This window comes from Peromyscus maniculatus, chromosome 2 (genome assembly GCF_049852395.1).
Source record: "Peromyscus maniculatus bairdii isolate BWxNUB_F1_BW_parent chromosome 2, HU_Pman_BW_mat_3.1, whole genome shotgun sequence".
Taxonomy (NCBI): domain Eukaryota; kingdom Metazoa; phylum Chordata; class Mammalia; order Rodentia; family Cricetidae; genus Peromyscus; species Peromyscus maniculatus.
Genome location: NC_134853.1, coordinates 3,512,356 through 3,525,675, shown reverse-complemented (window position 1 = coordinate 3,525,675; position 13,320 = coordinate 3,512,356).

Below are 13,320 nucleotides of genomic sequence, written 5' to 3'. Positions count from 1 at the left end.
GCATGCCTTTAATCCCAGCACTTGGGAGGCAGAGGCAGGCGGATCTCTGTGAGTTCAAGGCCAGCCTGGGCTAGAGAGTGAGTTCCAAGAAAGGTGCAAAGCTACACAGAGAAACACTGTCTCGAAAAACCAAAACAACAACAACAAACCCCCCCAAGCCCCAAAAAACATTGGCAATGGTCTCAGAATCAAGACTGCTGAGTGCTTAGTCCTAAATGGGACTTTCATGTCATCCTTTCCAAGGTGCAGAGAACACCGTAGGAGTGAACTGACCACGAGGCTGGAGGACAGAAAGGAGTGCTATGAAGCACTGTCAGATGTGACATGACTATCACTCATGAGCTTACAAAGCAGCTGTGGACACCTGGACATTCTATCACGGCTGGGGAGGGATCTCAGGATTACCGCCTCTCTCTGAGTGCTATGGCCGGTGGCTGCTGGGGAGAGGTAGTCATATTCCTCAGGACTGTAGCCCCTGATAAGTTGCCCTTGCTTAAATAAATAAAGCCCACCCATGCTCATGAAAGTAACCCTGATTAAACTCAGTGGGCCACATATCAAAGAAAAGAACAAAAGAAAGGAAGACGAGAAGAAGGGGCCTGATTGGGGGAGCAGAAGGGAATAAGGACAGTGTGCAGAACTGTGTTTAAAGAACATATGTGAACGAAATTGTGAATGAATGGAGAAAGTAAGTCCTCTAAGAGAACAAGGAATAGATATGATTAAGGAAGGAAACACAGTAACTGCCAAGAACACTAAGGCTTGTTTTTGGTTGGTGAGCATGCGTCCAGGCCCTCTTCCAGGTCCCTAGCATGCCCTTGTGCTGATATAGCTTGCCTCTCCCCTTTGGCACAACCACAGGCAGAAGCAGCCCTGCCTGACCACACAGTGACACATGCCTGCCCTGCCCTTGGCATCACAGGACAAGGATCATCTGGAGTAGCAGCAGAGGAAGCAGGCAGAATGCCCATTTGCTAAAAGGATAATACAAAGGATGGAGAAGCAAATGGTGTGGAATGTTACCAAGAGGCATGGTTCATGAATGAGGCAGGATAGTTCTCTACTGTAAGCCACTCTGCTTTTTCTGAATTCTCATTACCCCTTAACTACTCGCCAATTTGTACCATCGTTGCTTCCACTGTGTGTGCATGTGCCTCTGTGTGTGTGTGTGTGCGCGCGCGCGCGCGCGTGTGTGTGTGTGTGTGTGTGTGTGTGAAAGCTATTTTGTGTGTATGTGGGGAGAGTATCTGCTCCCCTAGTGGGACTCCCATTGGAAGAACGCGATCAGGCCAGAAGCCACAGATTCAGCAGGCACAGATGCATACCTGGGTATGATCTGCCAGTGTCTATCATATCTCATTTTGATTCCTTTGGGTGTAGTCCTAGGAGTAGTAGAGCTGGGTCATAAGGTAGTTCAAGTTTTAGTGATTTCTTTAATAGACTCTTTATCTGGCTTCTGAAGTGGTTACATTAATTTACATTCCCCTCCAATAATGTGCAAACATTCCTTCTCCCAAAATTTCACTCAGGGTATATGATGCAATATTTTTGTTTTCTTGATGCTGACCTTTCAAATGAGGATAGGGAGAAATTGTAATGTCACTAGAAATTGCATTTCCTTGATGACTAAAGATTTTGAACATTGTTCCATATACTTATTAGTCACTTGTATTTCTTCTTTTCAGAAGTGTCTGCTTGGTCTATTTCTTTTTTTTTTTTTTTTTTTTTTTTTTTGGTTTTTTCGAGACAGGGTTTCTCTGTGTAGCTTTGCGCCTGTCCTGGAACTCACTTGGTAGCCCAGGCTGGCCTCGAACTCACAGAGATCCGCCTGGCTCTGCCTCCCGAGTGCTGGGATTAAAGGCGTGCGCCACCACCGCCCGGCTGCTTGGTCTATTTCTTAATCTATTGAATGAATTACTGGTTCTTCAGGTGTTAAATTTTTTAGGATTTTTAACTGAGTCTGGGTACTAATCCTTTATTGGATGAGTAGCTGGACAGAATTTTCTCCCACTTTATAGGCTCTCTCTCCACTCTGTTTATTGCTACCTTTGTTGAACAGAAGTATTTATTTATTGGTTCTGTGCAGGTAAAGCAAGTATCCTATCACTGACTATATACTTCAGAAACTTTTTAGTTGGATAGAATCTAGTGTATCAGTTTGGTTCAAGTATCTCAAAAAGTAAAATCTAAGGTTTACCATAGCATCAAAAGGTAATGCTAAATCAAGCAGGTGCTTTTTCTACTTTCACAAATTTTAAATTTAAACTAACTTTAAATGTAAAGATTCACAAATCTTAAATTTAAAATTTAAGATAAGGTCTTTGTCTTACAGAGTGGGTAACTGATAGGCATCTCCTATAAATATTATCTGTTTATATATATTCAACTATCTCATCTCCAAGAATTTAAAACATATATTGCTTACTTCCCTCCTGGTTTTTTGTTTGTTTGTTTGTTTGTTTTTTGAGGCAAAGTCTCATGTAGTCTAGGCTGGACTCAAAAGACCTTGAATTTCTAATCTATCTCCCTCCGCCTTCCAAGTAGTAAAATTATAGGCATGTGTCACCAAAGCAGGTTCATGATGTGCTGGGGCTCAAACCCAGAGCTTTGGGCATGCTGAGTAAGCACTCTGAGTAACCAACTGAGCTACATCCCCAGCCCTGCTGTGTGTAATACCAGAAAGAGAAAGGACCGGCACAGAGCGTCATGGGGGCGATAAGGAAAGCCACCTCCCACTCCCTGACCTGCTTCCTCTGTTACCCCAAGCTGTACGTGGCTGTTTTCCGGCCCTGTCACCCCAGAACTGTTGGGGTTAACATTTCCTATGCACCTTATAGTTCCTCCCTTCCATCCCTTCTGTGATTATTACAGAAAGGAAGCTAACTCTGGGCTGTGGTTGAGGTTTTATAATTGCAGAGGCATTTAGTGGACTGTGGAGCAGTACCTGAGTGACAGCTTTCATTGGTCATTGCCAAGGTTTTGTTTTCCTGTTATTTACCTTAAACAAACAAACTAACAAACAAACAAAAACCAACTTGCAGAGATTTCATACTTTTTTAGAACAGTCATCAAAGGGAAGTATGTTTCTGGTGAGGAACAGGAAATAGCATATGAAGCCTTTGTGGGTTAAGGATGGTATCCCAGGAAGAAGGAGAAAGTCTGCACAGCCCAAAGTGGATTTCCCTGTCGTGACTGTAAAAGCAGCTCAGAGTCCTGAGTCCCTCTGATGACTTCAGGCCACCAGAGAGGCCAGCCCTAGGCAATGTGTACCTCCAATGGGGCGTGAAACACTGTGTCTCCAGGCTTTTGTTCAATATGCAGACCAGCTTGGGCAGGAAATTCACTGGAGATGGTTCTGAATTGAAGACTACAAAGTTATGAATGGCCCGTCTGCTCACAGGCCAGAGCCGTTGGATCTCTTGAGTCCTCTAACCTCATTTCTAGATGCTTCAATGCTCTGGGGGCCGAGGGCGGGGCGCGTGTTTCAGATCTTATTAGATATTGTTTTCAGAAGGAATAATCAAGGGCAAGACCCAGATAAAGCATTGCTTTATAGAATTCTAGTTTTGGCCATTCATTACTAGTGAAGCATTGGTAAAAACGCATGATATCTTCTAGTCTTAAAAAAAACCATTAAAAGGAATGAAGGTAGAGACTGTTTGCCAAAAGTTGGCAATAATATATCGGAAAGGAACTGGTCTCTCCAAGGAGCAGAACACACTACCGGCTGTTTCTGAGACAGTATTCACCACCTGGCCTCTGGTATTGGCGAATACTAACTGGCCTCAGCTTTCCAACACTACTTTCTGATTTGCATATGCATAACTAACTTCTGAGTCCTTTTGATGAGCAAACTGAAGACTGGAAGTTGTTCCACCTGCTCATACTGGTAGAGGTGAATTTATTATTAACTGATGCTTAAACAAGGCCATCACTTGCCCTGGTCCCTGTGAGTGCTGGGAGTCTCAGGGTGTGGAAAGGAAATTAACTTGCAATCTTTGAGAGGGTCTAGCGAAGCATTTCTGGTAAGTTGCCTAAAGAAATCTCAGAAAAGGAGATTGTAAATCTCGGTGTCTCCAGATGTGTGTTTTGGTTTTCTTTGTCACTGAAAAGCAATAGTCAGTCAATCCTACTTCACTTTTGTATTCTGAAAGAGGAGCTTCCACATTGTAATAATGTTGGGCCCCACAAAACCTTCCCATGTATGAAGAAAGCTACAGAGATGGGTTTGAATTTGGGTCTTCTGATTCAGAAACCTAACTTTACAGACTTTGTAAAAGAAAAAAAGTATAAATAGGACATTTAGTTTGAAAGTATGAAGGTGGAGTGTGGGATACAATAAAACCCCCACAAAACTCTGTATCCAGTCAGAGATAGAAAGGGAACATTTTCAAGCTGAGAGCAGTATGTTAGACTTTCTGGATTAGTGATTGTTCTGCCTTCCCTCTACTGGAATGCTAAATTACTTTGATAGTTAAGACAAACTTAGAGATACCAATTACTTACATTTAAAATTTTTACCATCATAAATTATAATGCTAATTTTTAAAGCTTTAATTGATTATAAAACAAGTTCCAATAAACCTTGTGAACTTCAGATATCTTTTAGATTTATATTATCTTGGTCAAAACAATAAGATAGACTTTATTTCCAAATACCACTGCTTTCAATTATTTTCACCATGTCTCTGACAGCTATCCATAGTTTTTTTTCCTTTTCTTTTAGAGAGTAGAGCTAACATCATCTATCCTCCTTCCATCAAGCTCTCTTTGGGTATGAAGGAGATGGTGAAATTGGAGGGGTAGAAAAACCCAGGAAACTCATTCTTGACCTGACACCAGCCCAAGTTGGTCAACTCGACTCCTGAGATGCCAGGCTCTCCTTTTATAACAAGGAAACAAACAAGTTTTGGAATTGGGATGAAATGAAATAATGATACCTATAAACTATGGACTTGTGCACAGACATGAAGCATTCTTATTGGCCAAATGTATTAATTCATTAAGAAAACAAGTTATTATAAATAGATATCCAACTCAAATTCTTTGAACAGGTGGTCTAATTATTATGGACAAGGATGATTAAGAGGACAGGAAAACATATGTGTTTTGTTTATAACTGTTATTCAAGCGCATATACTGTGCCTCAGATGCGGCAGGTGTTCAGCGGATAGTTGTAGAATAATGTATACATGAATCTATGCAAGATCTATCAAGATTTGGCTCTACTCCAGTACTGGGTTCTGATAGTAAGGTAATTTTGATCAGTAGAGATGGTGGAATTGCATCTTAGCCTCAAGAATGGGTAAAAACTAGAGAATGAAAAATTAAAGACACACTTAGAATGACAAGTGGCCAACTTTGCCTTGAAGAAGCAATACTATAAACATGTCCATGGGAGACAGATCTTAAAGGGTCTTTAAAATTCTGCTAAGAGGTTGAACTTTTATCCTAAAAGCACACAGGAACCTATATAGCTTTCATCATGATACAAAAATTATTTTTAAGAACAAGAGCATATGTATCAATGCAAAGAATGTGAGTGATTTGTAGCTGAAAGTTTTCCTGTGTCCCACCTGATCTGCAGCCGCTCAGACTCAAATAAACATACACAGGCTTATATTATTTAAACTATGGCCATGGCAGACTTCTTGCTAGCTTGCTCTTATATCTTAAATTAACCCATTTCTATGAATCTATGCTTTGCCACGTGGCTTGTGGCTTACCAGTATCTTTACATCTTGCTTCTCCTGGCGTGGCCAGGAGCGTCTCCTCTGCTCTCTGTTTCTTTCTTTCTCTCCCTCTCTTTAGAATGTCCCACATAACTGTATTCTCCTCACCATTTGCCAAACAGCTTTATTTATCAACCAATCAGAGCAACACATATTCACAGCATACAGAACGACATCCCACAATATGATAGGATAAAAGGGTAGATTATTGAATCTACTTTTAAACAACAACAACTTGCTTGAAATGTTTTACAATGCTATGGATTTCAGTTTATTGATACAGTTTTTTTTTTCTGAGACAGGGTTTCTCTGTGTAGTTTTGGTGTCTGTACTGCTCTTGCTCTGTAGCCCAGGCTGGCCTCGAACTTACAGAGATCTGCCTGGCTCTGCCTCCCGAGTGCTGGGATTAAAGGTGTCCTGTATAATAGTAGAGGGACCAGCCTTAATATTATACATCCCAGGGGCTCAAGAGAGAGAACTACAAATGGTGAGGACTATTTTCGGGAAATAGAATCTCAGCACACTGAGCTCTATAGTCCACTTGCTTTAATTCCTCTGGCATAACATCCTATATACACAGCTTCAGTTCTGTTCTCGTGCCTAGCTCCTTTCTTGCCTGATTTCTCTCTATATTTATCTACTGCTCCCTCTAAGTTCTATCTTAATTCTCTTGTCTTAATTCTGCCTTATCTAGGTCCTTTTCATCTTGTTCTTACCCAGCTAGTACTTCCTCATCTGACTCTTCCTCATCTTCCACCTCGTCCACACGTTCTCTCTGGTCAAAATCCTCCTTATCCCTCTCTGTTCTCCTTCTCTAAGTTGTCCACGTTCCTCCTGAGTCTCCCAGGAATCTAGTTATAAACCCAAGCAATAGCAATCCCCTGGTCGAGCAAGGTCACCAGGCTTGAATTCTATAGGGTCATAAAGGCAGGTAACAATTTTCCTCAGGCAATGACCACCAGGCTTTCTTTTACAATCCAAAATGGGAGTGACAAAAGAGGAGGTCAACTGAGTGCTAATGACTGGTTAGTATATAAATAATGGGGTCTATATGCTCAGTCTACATGCCAAGAAGTGGTTAGGTAAGAAGTTAGGGGTCTATTAGTAAGGTTGTATAAGAAAGGAGGGTCTTACCCTAAATTGCACAAGAAATAAAGCTATCCACCTGACCTAGGAGACAGATATTGTTTTGTTTGGCCTTGGATGCTTGATAGGCATTTTAGATAAATACACTGTTAGGAGTTCTTGGAAGCACACAAGAAAATCATTTTTGGAACCAGCTAATATATATGTATATATACAAAAGCTAAAATATCACCAAGACTTCTTAAGCCATGGCTTGACCTTTGGAGAAGTCCTTGACTTTTCCAAGTAGTAGCTTTTGTGATAGTAGCTGAATTCCATTACATTTTCCTGCGGCTTTCAGCAAAGGTGTGTGCCACTGCCGGTCAGCCTATTGATACAAATTTAAAGTTAATTTTGTTATACTGTATGTATATTTCTACTCTTGTTTAAAGTATTTTGTTTGTGTAACTCATTTGAAATTGTAGTGTATAGTTGAGAAATATAGATTAATAATTAGTCATCTATGATAGTCAAACTTATAGTCATGTTAAGTTTTCTAGGTATACATAGATATATTTCAATTAGGTAATCTTCAAACACTTCAAAGACCTACAGAATATGCCATTTAAAATGTTTTAAAACTTAGACTTTCTGGGTAGTGAGACACATCTGTTCCTGGCAGCACCAACTTACTTCAAAGAGAAAGATGGGCATCCAAGATATTCCATATGGAGTTTATCTTCTTCTTGGCAAAAATAGCCATTTGTGCAAGAAACTGTTCTTGCCTGGACTGCTTGACGAAATGTTGTATTGACTGGACATGCAGGACCCATAGAAAGGTGACTACTAAACTTTGCAAGGTGAGATGGTCCTTCAAGTTCCTGCTTCGCAGAGGAGACTGCCAGACATTCTACAGGAAACAGAGAAGAAAATGACTGAGAGACTAGACCTATGGGCTAAAGATGGATGCCCCCAATGTTACAGAGGAACTTTGGGTGACTGTCCAGGCAGGCAGCTGTCTCTGTCATTTCCAGAATTTTGGAAGTTGCGTACATTGCATTTCCTGTTTACTTAGGTAATATTATATCCTTCTGGGGTCTTTGATGTAGTTGAAGACTAGATAGTCATAATTATAATTTTCCTTGGTAAGGATAAAGATAAATTAGATATGAAACTTTAGAGTCACAAATATAGAATAAATAGAATATTTTCTTTAATTTTGTCAATTACAAATAGACTAGATATTATAACTGTAATTCTTGCTTAATAACTGTTCTATTATATGTAATTTTACTATGTTAAAGTTAAAACCTTCCTTTTTGATTAGACAGAAAAGGGGAGGTGCTATGGGATGTCATTTTATATGCTGTGAATATGTGTTGCTCTGATTGGTTGATAAATAAAACGCTGATTGGCCAGTATCCAGGCAGGAAGTATAGGTGGGGCAAGCAGATGAGGAAAACTCTGGGAAGAGGAAGACTGAGTCAGGAGTCACCAGCCAGACACAGAGAAAGCAAGATGACAAGGCAGAACTGAAAAAAGGTACTAAGCCATGTGGCTAAACATAAATAAGAATGATGGGTTAATTTAAGCATAAGAGCTAGTCAGTAATAAGTCTGAGCTAATGGCAAAGCAGTTATAATTAATATAAGCCTCTGTGTTTACTTGGGGGAAGCAGTTATAATTAATATAAGCCTCTGTGTTTACTTGGGGGAAGCGAATGGGAGAGATTTGTTCTGACCACTGGCTGGCTGGGACACAGGAAAACTTCCAACTACAGTGATTACTTCAACTGAAAAGCAGGCAAGTTGGTCCTGGCCACAGAGAGACAAGTCATAGAGGAATGCCATGCTTCAGGACCCTTGGCTCCAAAGTAATGTGACTAATAGTTAAAGTTGTTTTCCATTAATTAAGCATGAAGAGTCACTGAGTATCTCCAGTGTAGACCATGGGTAGCTATCACAGAAGCTAATGAGAAAGCTGGAATTCAGTGTTTAAAGCTTCCCCTAAAAGAGAGACATACACATGAACATTAAAAAAAAACCTCTTGGCAAAGGGATGCAGTCAAGAGTATGTAGGAGGTTGGGTGAGATGGCTGAAAAAAAAAAAAAGGAAAAAGTTGGGCAGATAGGAAAGAGGGGCACTGGGTGGAGTTGGATACGGTTTCAGAAAAAACCCACTCCTTGCATGAAATTCTCAAAGAACTAAATTTTTAAAAGGAAAAAGGAGAGTTTGGGTGAGGATATAATCTAATTCAAGGAAAGTTGATGGTTGACAGGTATAATTTGAAAAAATAGATATCTTTTGTTTTAGTTATAAAGATACTAAAATTCATGACCAAGGCACTCAGGTCATACCTGAGGTCACACAGATATAAAGTGACATATCAAAAAATACAGTGCAAAACTTGTATCTCTTGGTATAAAGTCTGTTGTAGTTTTTTCTTTCTAAAATTTTATTAGCATATATTGATTATGCATAATGGAGGAGATCACAGAAGAAGGGAGAGGGAAGAGTGTGGTATTGTATTCCCCCAAATATTGTGCATGCTAATAAACTTATCTGGGGTCAGAGACAGAGCAGCCACAATATTAAAAATAAAGGATAGACAGTGGTTGCACACGCCTTTAGTCCTAGCATGCCAGAGGCAGAAATCCATGTGTTCAAGGATACAGACAGGCATGGTGACTCATCATGCCTTTAATCCCAGAAAGCGAGCCTTTAATCCCAGGGAGTGGTGGTAGAAAGCAGAAAGGTATATAAGGCGTGAGGACCAGAAACTAGAAGCATTTGGCTGGTTAAGCTTTTAGCTGGTTAAGCTTCAGGCTTTTGAGCAGCAGTTTAGCTGAGAGCCATTGGGATGAGGACACAGAAGCTTCCAGTCTGAGGAAACAAGACCAGCTGAGAAGTTGGCCAGGTGGCATTAGCTGTGGCTCGTTCTGTCTCTCTGATCTTCCAGTATTCACCCCAGTAACTGGCCCCGGGTTTGATCTTATTAATAAGAACTGTTAAGATTCATGCTACAGAAGAGCAAGGGAGGGGATATGGGAAGGGAGAGCTAAACTAAGGGCCATTTGAGGGGTTGTATAAAAACCTAATACCGTATAGGACTCTTGAAATATACATGAAAGAAACCTAAACAGAATCAGCAAATAACAGGGGAGACAAAGCCCCAGCTGGACATCTCTTGCCACCCAATGAAGCCTCCAGTGCTGGGAATGGGTTACATCCCATCACGCTGTTGGCCAAAGGGGTCCCATGGAACTCCCAAACAACCCAGGCTATTGCTAAAACTATTAATTGCTCTCCACAGACATGGTAAGGCCCGATTGCCAACATCTACATATCTCATTGAACGTGGAGAAGTTGAGCTTGTGCCTAACTAGAGCCTTTACTCCTACTGACTAGTGTTCACTGTACTGGACGGTGCCCTGCATGCTACCAGGGCAGGAAAGTAAACACCAGCCCAGCTACAAGCCCTGCGATCTACTGTGGTGTCCTACCTACAGGATACACGAGTATAATCGTGGCACAAAAGTTGTGGAGGTAACCAACTATTATCCGATTGAATTTAAGGCCCACTTCATGAGATGCAATGCATGCCCAACACTGCTTGGGTGGCCAAGAATCTGAGACTAGATGAGCTACAGACTTAGGGGAAAATAAGTTATTACTGTTCCGCTAAAGGACCATAGCAATAAAAATACTCCTAATGACATTCTGCTATACTCAGAGATCAGTCTCTTGCTTAGCCATCATCAGAGAAGTTTCCTCCTGCAGTAGATTGGAACAAATAGACTCACAACTGGATAATGTGTAGAGAGTGAGAGACCACAAAGGCAAAATTACTTTTCTCCAATGGACTCTGTCTTAGTTATGATGAAACACCATAACCAAAAGAAGTTGGGGAGGAATGTGTTTATTTGGTTTACACTTCCACATCATTTTTCATTATCCAAGGAAGTCAGGACAGGAACTCAAACAGAGCCCAAACCTGGAGGCAGGACCTTATGCAGAAGCACGGAGGGGAGCTGCTAACTGGATAGCTCCCCATGCCTGGCTCAGCCTGCTTTCTTATAGAACCCAGGAACACCTGCCCGGGGTGGCCCCACCCACAATACGCTGGGCCCTCCCCATCAATCACAAATTGAGAAAATGCCCTACAGGCCTGCCTCTAGTCTGATCTTATTGAGGCATTTTCTCTTATTGAGGCTCCCTCCTCTCTGGTGACTGACTGTAGCTTGTGACAAGTTGACATAAGACTAGCCAACACAGACTAAACCACGCTCAAGGGCAGGCCCGTGCCCAACAGTAGATGGCTAACACAAAATGAACTCAATGGTATTTTTGGAGTTGTTTTTTGTTTTTGTTTTTTGTCTTATAATGATATGCTTTGTCTAGGCTTATTTATTTATTTATTTATTTATTTATTTATTTGTTTGTTTGTTTGTTTACCTTACAGGTCTTTTGCTTATATATTATGGGTTCCAATTTTGTTTTTATGGATTTTTTTTCAGAGTGTGCAAATTGAGTGTGTCTCAGAGTCATTCTTGTACTTTTTGTCTCTTTTGTTTATTTTGTCTTGTTCTGGTTTGTTTGCTTTTATATCATCATCACCATCATCATCATCACCATCATCATCATCATCATCATGTGAGGGGTTATTCATCAGAGCATAAGCACCTTACTAGTGGCTACACTGCTGGAGAAATACATCCCCTTCCCAGTGACAATTAACTACCCATGGATCCTCAGGAGGGGGATGGGCCTCATGAACCCTCCCTTCTATCTACCGTTACCTTTCTATAGGTCTTAGGGAGGTGGTGGCTCAAGGGCCCTTCTTTCCCTCAGAAGGGAAGGCTGGTAATTCCAATCTTGTGCGGGTCTTGAGCGTTAGTTACAACTGTATAAGATCAAGAATGCAATAATCATGCCATGTCCTAGTGACCATGTTTGACCTCACTCTACCTCCTCTAGCTTTTACACTCTTTCTGGCCCACCTTCTATGATGTCCCCGAACTTTGGAGGTGGTGATGTAGAAGCCCTGCATATGGCTCATAAAGAGTCCCTCATTATGGCTGTACAGATGGCTCAGTAGCTAAAAGCACTTGCCATGCAAACCTGACCGCCTGAGTTCAGACTTCTACAGCCATGTAAAAGCCAGACACGGCGGGCTGTGTCTGTCACCCCCGCACTCCTGCGGTGAGATGGGAACTCAATTGCCAGCTCCACACAGTGTGGTGTTGCAAATTGCACGAGAGACCCTGTCTCAAACAAGACACACACAGCCACTGTGCCATGTATATGCCCTCACACATGAACTCGCATGTATACATATTGTATGCACAAATATATATGCAAGTAAACAAATGAGCAAATAAATATTTTTTTTAAAAATCAATCCCTTATTCTGAGCACTTTGACCAGTTATAAGTCACTGTAGTTATTGCTGCCCACCACAAAAATGAGATTCTCTGATAAAAGATGGCAGTACCCATAATCTATGAGTATAAACACAAACTGTTTAGAAGGCAATCTGATGGGTACATCAAGTCCATTTAGTGAAACAATAACGGCAGCTTCTGCCCTAGGGTAGGGCCTGTGAGGTCCCCAGCCACAGGCTTTTGACCAGGTTTACAGCACCAGCCGTGGAGTGGGCTCCACTCTAATCAGAGCAGTTGGTTGTCCCACTATTGACTTTGTCACTATTGTGCCAGTGGACACAGTTCTCCTGGCTAGTTGGTAGTCCCATCCTCAGGGGTCACAGCCAAGGAAGACTCTCGGTGGTAATTCTCCCCCATCGGTCCTAGGCCTCTTACACCTCTAAGATTTTCTTTACACCTCTTATCCCTAGATATACACACGCACATACAGAGAGAGAGAGAGACAGAGACAGAGACAGAGACAGAGACAGACAGACAGACAGACAGACAGAGAGCATTTGCATGTGCTTGCGTGGGAAAAGCATGAAGGTTGAAGGTGACCTGTAGTGTCAGGGTTCCCTTCCACTTTGACTCCTGTCTTTCTGCTGGGTACCAGGCTAGCTAGCCTGTGGACTTCCAGGGCTTCCCCACGGGGACACTGTGAGGACAGACACTCTTGTTTTGCTCCTAGCTTTTCTGTAAGTTCTGGGGATTTGGACTTAGGTTTTCATACTGAGCAGCGAGTGCTTTTACCCTCAGATCCATCTTCCCAACCTGCTTTTGAAATCATAAAATGAAATCCAAAATTTCAGGTACCACTCTTGAGTTTCTTAGATCAGAGACTTGATCCGTGTAGGTTTTTGCTAGAGGGTCTTGGAGAGATCTCTTTTATTTCTTTTCAGCTACGTTCCTGTGCTGTTATATTGTTCTTGAATGGCACATCATGACACTTGCAGGGGTTAGCCTTTGTTTCCATTCTTTCCTTGGCACATTGATATGAGAAAATACACTCACTTTCTTGTCTTAGTTTCACAATATTAAATATATAGGAACACGGTGATACTATATTTCAATTAAAATGACTGGAACTGCAGCCAGGA